Raw genomic sequence first — 8,180 nt, forward strand, 5'->3', positions numbered from 1 at the left:
TTTATGATGGTATTTTCTGTCAAGGACAGCTGGAACCAGCAAATATAAAGTCGAGCAAATATAAAGTCGACCACTGCTACCAAACACTTTGCTTTACAAAAAGATGGCCTATTGGCTTTCCAAGTGCATGTTTAAAACAAAGTGAGACCTGTTGGCTTTTCCAATGATGGTTTTAAAAAAAACTGCAACACTCAAGATCAGGAACGTTTCTGGACTGCAAATTTGCAAAAAGGTAGGTAATTCACAAAACAATTTTACTGGTAAATTGGCCATAAACTTAGAAGGATCTGTTGACAATGTGCAGTACCTTTTTTTCAATTATTTGTACCACTGGCAGCCAGAAAGTTATTTAAATTTCCATTGTGACGTATTACTTTCTATGCAGCTTAGACATTGTCTGGGCAGTTTTATTTGAAGGCAATTGCTGTTTGTTAACAGTGCAGGATTGTATGCCAATATATATGTTTTCATGTAGTCCAGACATGAAAGAGTAAGTGTTTCTAATAGTGCAGTCTGATATTGCAGGGTCGCATACAAAGTGATAGTTTCCACAAAAAGATGTTGTGATTATGAAAAGTTGTACGTAGAAATTAATTTACTGAAAATTCATCAAACATAACCATCATGAATGTGTGCATAGATCCCCTGAGTATGGGCACTATCATCCAGAGCCATTGAATCAATAAGGAAAGGTTATTGGTGAGCTCAGCAGATTCAGAAATATCTGTTATATGTAATTAATTAATAATTATTTAACAACTAATTACTAATTAATTAAACATAAATTACTTCCCACCCTTTAATCCATTAAACCCCACAACCTCCACCTAAAATTAATGACAGAATTTCCATAATTCGTTTTTAATCAATTAATATGAATTAACAATTATTAATTAATAAAACATATTTCCCATCCTTTACCCCTATAAACCCCACCACCTGCACCTAAAACAAATTACACAATTACCATAATTAATTACCAATTGGGTAATTTTTAATTAACAACCAATAATAATATAAAAATTACTTCCCACATTTAACACTATATAATCTCAATTAAAAAAAATATGAATAAATACAAAATATCATTAATTTATTATCATTAAAATAATTCCCACCCTATTTCCCTATAAACCCACAACCTGCAACGGAACGAAAAAATGCAGAATTTACTTAACATGAAATTCATAACTAATTAAAATTTAACATATATTAAAAAACATAAACAATACTTTTACATAAAACATACAACACATACATTTAAAATATAAACAAAAATACATAACACTAATTAAAAATTCTATATTTTCAATAATTATATGTTTGAAAATTAAAATAATGACTTCTATATGTTTGGAAATGGTATTTCTTACCTTAAATTCGATATTCTTGACCACAATATTCTTGCTGTCGATGTTTCTGCATCGAAATTTCCAACTTGTTATTTGTGTAAGTCGACATTTCCAACTCGATGTTCTGTCCTAATATCGTTAATAAAAATGTAATTATTAATTAGTTATGCAAATTATTTAAATGATTATTTGTTATTTTAGTTACTTAATAACTGATTTATAACAGTAGCAGGTTAATGGGTTTTTAGGGGAATTAGATGGGGAGTTATTTAAATTAAAATAATTGTTTTATATTAATTGTGTTATGGTAATCAAATATGTAATTAGTAATTGATGATTTAAAGAATTAATTGATTCATTATTTTGTATATTAAGTGATTATTAATTCATTGAAAAATGCATTTAACAATAACATGTAAAACATGTATTTTATTTATTATTTGTTTGAACTCTATTTGTTTTATTCATTACTATTTTAATGTTATTAATGTTTTATATTAAATTAATTAATTTTGTTTTTATTGGTGTTTTTGGGTAATAGCGAGGGCTGTGTATTTATCGAAAATGTATTTTGTGTTATATTTGTTAATTAGATTTTGCATTTTTCAATGTTTGTTTCTATTAAATTACATTTATAAACACATTAAAAAAATGATTAGGAACTGAAATAGTATGTCTAGCCCTTTCAAAGTCCAATACTGAAAGTGACAATAGTAAATGTAACTGCTCCAAAGTCCAACACTTTTCCAACTGTAGCTTGGATTGCAGTAGGATTAGTAAATAAAACCCCTCAAAAATCAAAAAAACGTTCTCTAATTTTGTTAACATTCAGTGGGTATAGTAAATCTTACCGTTCAGACTCCAGGTCTTTCCTTACTGTTGCTTAGATTGGAGTGGGAATAGTAAATCTAATTTCCTGCAAAATCTAATACTCTCTCTGATTTTGATTATGTTGGAGAGGTAATAATAAATCTAATCAACAATGTCCCTACTGTTGCTTGGATTAGAATGAAAACTGTAAATCTAATCCCTCCGAAATCCAACACTTTCCCTCATTTTTCTTACCTTGGGGTGGACATATCACATCTAACCTTATCAGAGTCCAAAACTTCCACTACTGTTGCTTAGATTGAAGTGGGAATAGTAAATCTATCCCTCACAAAATCCAACACTTTCCCTTATTTTGTTTACATTGAAGGAGGGGAGAAGTCAATCTAATCCCTTCTAAGTCCACCACTTTCCCTACTGTTACTTAGATTGCCATGGTAACAGTAAATGTATCCCTTCCAAAGTCCAACACTTTACCTGCTTTTGCTTAAATTGGAATGGGATATATGACTCATTAGAAAATCAAGCATGTCTTCTAGTGCTTTTTATTGTTGTCATTTTGTACTATTTTTTATTTTTTTCTATAATGTTTATAATATATATAAAAACATTGTAATTGGTATTTATATTCAACTCAACTCCACACTACCAAAAGTAGAAAATTGGCTAACACTCAACCACCTCAAACTCAACCATGAAAACAACGAAATCCCTGCTTTCTCCAATCACGAACAACCCCCTCAAATCCAGGAATGGATAAACAACCTTGACTCTGTAAACTGCAAACCTCCTCCAGCAATCTCAGCCAAATCCTTAGGCCCAAGTCTCAACATGAGCTCCCACATAAACTCCACAGCAAAAGGCGCCCTCTAAAACTGCTCAACAAAACCTTTCACACCCCTCAATGACCTAAAACTCGCAACCCAATCTCTACTTCTCTAAAGACTGGACTATGGTAATGCCAGCCACACTAACACACATAGCCCCCATTAGATCCACCTTAAACGCAGTAGAAAGAATGGTCACTGGGACCAAGAAATTCACCCACATCACCCCTGCATTACAGGACCTAAAATGGCTATCCATCAAAGCATGCTGCTCTTTCAAAACAGCCTGTCTCACCCATAAAGCCTTACACACAAGCAAACCAACTACCTCGCAGCCAAAGTCACAAAAGCATGACAACCAAGAAACCTAAGAAGCTCCAACTCGCTCCTCTTAATCCCCCCAAAAAGACATACACAAAAAGCCCTCTTTCTCTGGGTATGCCCCAAAAATCTGGAACTCTCTCCCTACTAACATCAGGACTAATACCTCCTTCACGATCTTCAAGAGACGACTAAAATAATTTCTCCTCAACCATCATCTCTTTGCATCTGGCCAATGACCTCGATCTATGTGACCTCCAGTAATCTAGATACTAGTCGATGTACTCTAATGTCTATGTTTCTATTCATGTATGCTGCTGTAAAGCGCTCTGATACCCTTCGGGTCTTGTAAGTGCTATATAAAACTCCAAAAATAAAAATAAATGAATAAATATTTTAGCTGGTTAAATAATTAAAAAAATGTAATTGTGATAAACGTTTTTGTTAAAATATGTTTGTTAATTTTAATTTTTATTTGCTACTCTTTTTAACATGTTTAAATGTTAAAATATTGGGCCCGATTCACAGAACTAATTTAAGACAAAATCCTAAACTTACTACCATTTTGATATTCACAGAAAGCACTTACTCATTTTGGTATTCACAGAAGGCACTTACTCATTTCGGTATTCACAGAAGTTAGTAGTCCTAACTTTAGGACTCCTAAACTGAGAAAAATCCTAATTTTAAGACTTTTGGTATTCACAGAAGGCATTTAGGAGTCCTAAAGTTAGGAGTCCTAACTTTACTACAACTAAATTGAGAAAAATCCTAATTTTAAGACTTTCGGTATTCACAGAAGGCATTTAGGAGTCCTACAGTTAGGAGTCCTAACTTCTGTGAATACCGAAATGAGTAAGTGTCTTCTGTGAATACCAAAATGAGTAAGTGCCTTCTGTGAATACGAAAATGGTAGTAAGTTAAGGATTTTGTCTTAAGTTAGTTCTGTGAATCGGGCACTTTGTCTTTATTTATTTTTAAGTGTATACATAAATGTACTGTATCTATATTTTTAGTTCACATTTTTGAATAAAACTATTTTCATATTATTCTTTATTTTAGTTTTTGCATAATTTGTTTGTTTTATTTATAAGTTATTGTTAATATTTTTAAGGTAATTAAAAAAAAATTGTTTAATTATATATATATATATAGTTGCGCTGCCCATAAACCAGTAATTTAAACATAACCCTTTCTGGAGTGCCACCTCCTCACTTATCTAACTGTTATCTACTGTAAAATGCCTGGGGTGACAGCGCCCCCTTTTGGTAAGCACGTGTAGCAAGGTGCTAGTTTCTTTGCTTATATCATAATCTTGGCAATATATTTAAATGCATATATACATATGGCCACATCTTCCCTTAATGCTGGGTGACTTAGCTCCTGGGGCAGGTTCTGCGCTCATGGTAAAAGGATCCCATGTGCACCCAACTTTCCAAAAAAAGAGTTTATTGAATTTCTAGTAACCTTTGCACTGTTAAATGAATCTTCTTTTCCCGCCAAAAGTTCATTAACATCAGCTCTTTGAAGGTTTTGTGGTGATCTGTCAAGCACCAGCCAAGAAAAAGGTGAGGTCGCAAAATGTTTTCTTCCTTAGCAATTTCCACACAGAAAATTGGACAATATAGCAGACAATGCACAGAATTATACCATATTTGGTAGAAAGCTAGATCTTTACCCAGAAGGTGTGCTTTGGTGTAAATCTGTTCAGCTGTTCTTGAGAAATTAAGATGTAAAACATAGTATCTATTGCCATGGGACACCAGCAGAAGTACAGCAGTCCTGGAATTCAAAAATGGACTATCCTGAATCACTGAGAGTTTTTTTCCCATCTGAACTTTCAGTCAGTGATGTTATAAAAAAAGAAATGTAAACACCATTTTATTGAGTTTTGCATCAACCTCAGCCTACCCCATTTTTTTGCTCTTGTTTTCTGTTTTTTGCAGGGAGAGGAGGTTACCTTTTATTGTGCACTCTATGTCAGCTGGTTATTATCCCAGGCCCCCGCAAAGTCTGGATGCCTCTGAACCCATCTAGCTTCAATATGCAGCAGGGTTCCCTCTGCAGTGGGCTCATAGCTCTTTTTTAGTTGTGGGTAGTCTGCCAGTTTACTAGAACTAACTACAAATCAATGAAAAGTGTTGTGGACTTTTTAGCCTTTGGTCAACGAAAAAAATAACAGAATGCACTCTGTTTGGAATCAGGGCATATCCCTATCTGTTGCATAGTGCATTGTTTCTGCCACTTTATCCAAGTACTCTGTTAAACCACGGTAATCCCACACCATGTGGTAAAATGCTGCATCTGGGTGTAAGTATCTAGGCATGTAGCCAGTGGCCCTGGGTGTATTCTATTACTTCTCTTGGCTGTTAAGTAGGCCCTGTGTATGTGGCACAGCTATATCAGGTGGACCTTGGCATTCCTGGAGATTTTAGGAGCATCTTGTAATATTCCTATCTACTCTTCCTCTGTTATCTAAGCTCATCCTGATTATGCTGTGCCTCAGAAAGCAGCGCCCTGTACATAACACTAATGGCTTTTCCACTGGGAGTGTATATCAGTTGAACCCCTTGGTGCTCAGGTGGTTTCTCTGCTCCCATCCCCCATATAGATTGCATCGCTTTAGAGCAGAAAGTGTGAGTCTCTTGAAAAGTCCAGCACACAATGGCCCAGCACACTAATTATAATTATACCTCAAATTTTCAACAGAAAATAATAATTATGTACAGTGCTTATTCCAAATAAACGATAGAAAATTGGTGGAGTTGTTTGCAGTGCGTGCTTTATTTCTTTATTTTTTCTTCAGATAAAAAGACTGTAGCCGAAGCCAATGCGTTTCGTCCTTCATTGACTTCTTCAGGGCAGAAATGTTAGCTGTTTTATGTCTTTGACAAATATTTTCAGTATCTCCCCAATAAGATTCAGCTTGATCTCAAATCATTTTAAGTGTTTTCTTTAATTTTGTCGTAAAAAATATAATTTGTGAAAATATCATTGTATATGATATCATTTTTATGGGTTAATTTGTAAGTATTTTTTGGAATTTTTTTAAGTTGTATGTTAATTTTTGTGTTAGTACGTATGTAATCGCTTTGGGTATTTTAAAAGATGCGCACAATTATTTTATTTTAAATGTATTCAATGTTTATAATTAATGTATATGTAATATGTTATTGGAGCCGAATGTTAAAGTCTGATTAGATTGGCGGTGAGACAGTCACCGATATCCCATTGGTTGCAGTCTCACTGCTATCCTAAGCATGTTTTCCACCCGCTACTGGTGGGCGGTTTGTTGGCAGTCGGCAAGATGTCCGCCAGTGTGGCGGAGGCAGAGTAATGCCTACAATAGAGGCAGTGCTTGCCAGGCACCACCGTAGGCATTACGATGAGCCTTTTCAACAGCACTTTAATGGCTGTAAACCCACCATGAAGAGGCTGGCGAAAAGGGACATTGGGGGCCCCTAGCGGCCCCCCTGGACCCCAGACATGTGACCTGGGGTGCACCGTAGGTGGCCCCTACATATCCCTGCACCATGTGGCAGGCACCACATGGTGCCTTCCACATAGTGCAGGGATGTGTGCTGAGTACCTTTTTTACATTGTGGCAGGTGCTGTAGTGAGGAGCACCCTCCGCAATTCAAAATATGGGCATTGCGACCACCGTGGTGGGGGTCGCATCAAAATGCCTACTGCAGGACTGCCCAAGTCCCTGTCCCCATTAGCGTTTCCACCTGCCATTGGGCCCTTAGGGGTCGATTATGATGGCGGTTGGAAAACCATTCTGACCACCATGGTAGCTGAAATTAACCATCCGCTGGCACCGCGGCAAAACCGGCAGTCAGATTACGATCAACCACCAGAAAAATCTAACTGCGGCAGACGGATGCCATGAAAGACCGCCGGGAGCATGCAGAATATGTGAAAATCTGACCACGGTGGTCGTATTTGTTTCGGAAGGACCCAAAACCACAGCCAGGGCAGTGGATTGACCACACTTCAAATTACTATACGATTGCGGTGACAGCGGAACGATCTGCTGTTTCCGCCTGCCACGATCGCAACTAGTGAGGAATGGGAGAGCCAGCGGAAGGCCTGTTGTATTCCCATCACTGCGGTTGCTCCGTAACAGTAATGGCAGTTGACAAAAAAATACACCACTAGGCCACCAAGTGTAGCCTGGTACTACCTCAAAAAACACTTAACACAGCCCAATGAGGCATCCCCATGGCAACTAAAAAATACAAATCCCAGGTCAACTGACACAACACACCTAACAGGAAGATTCAATTTTGACCCACCCACATATCCAAGTATGAAACCAGCCCCTTTCCTGACCAGAATCCTTTGCAATACTCCACTACTGAAGGGCCCAGCCCCACAGCACAAAGGAGAGGCTAATCCCCACACATCTCACCATCACAACAACAAACACACACCAAAACCACCGTCACAACTGCACTTCCACACCTCTGCACATCATGTCACAGAAGAAAATGCCCAAATTTACTGACAATGAGTTGTCAGTGATGGTAGATGAGGTAATCAGAGTAGAACCACATTTGTTTGGAAGCCTGGTCCAACAGACACCACAAGCCAGAAAAAAATCAAATGTGGGAAAGGATAGTCAACAAAGTCAATGCAGTAGGGACCATCCCCCGCTCCAAGAAGGAGATCAGGAAGTGGTTGAATGACCTCAAGAGCAAGGTGAAAGAGAGGAACAACAAGAACATTAAGCTGGCTCAGATGACTGGCGGTGGCCCTCCCGTTCCACCATGAACATTCACCGAATGGGAGGAGAAGGTGCTTGCCACACTGCATCCAGGTAGTCTCACAGGTATACCTGGGGGAGTGG

This window comes from Lissotriton vulgaris, chromosome 1_1 (genome assembly GCF_964263255.1).
Source record: "Lissotriton vulgaris chromosome 1_1, aLisVul1.2, whole genome shotgun sequence".
NCBI classification, from domain to species: domain Eukaryota; kingdom Metazoa; phylum Chordata; class Amphibia; order Caudata; family Salamandridae; genus Lissotriton; species Lissotriton vulgaris.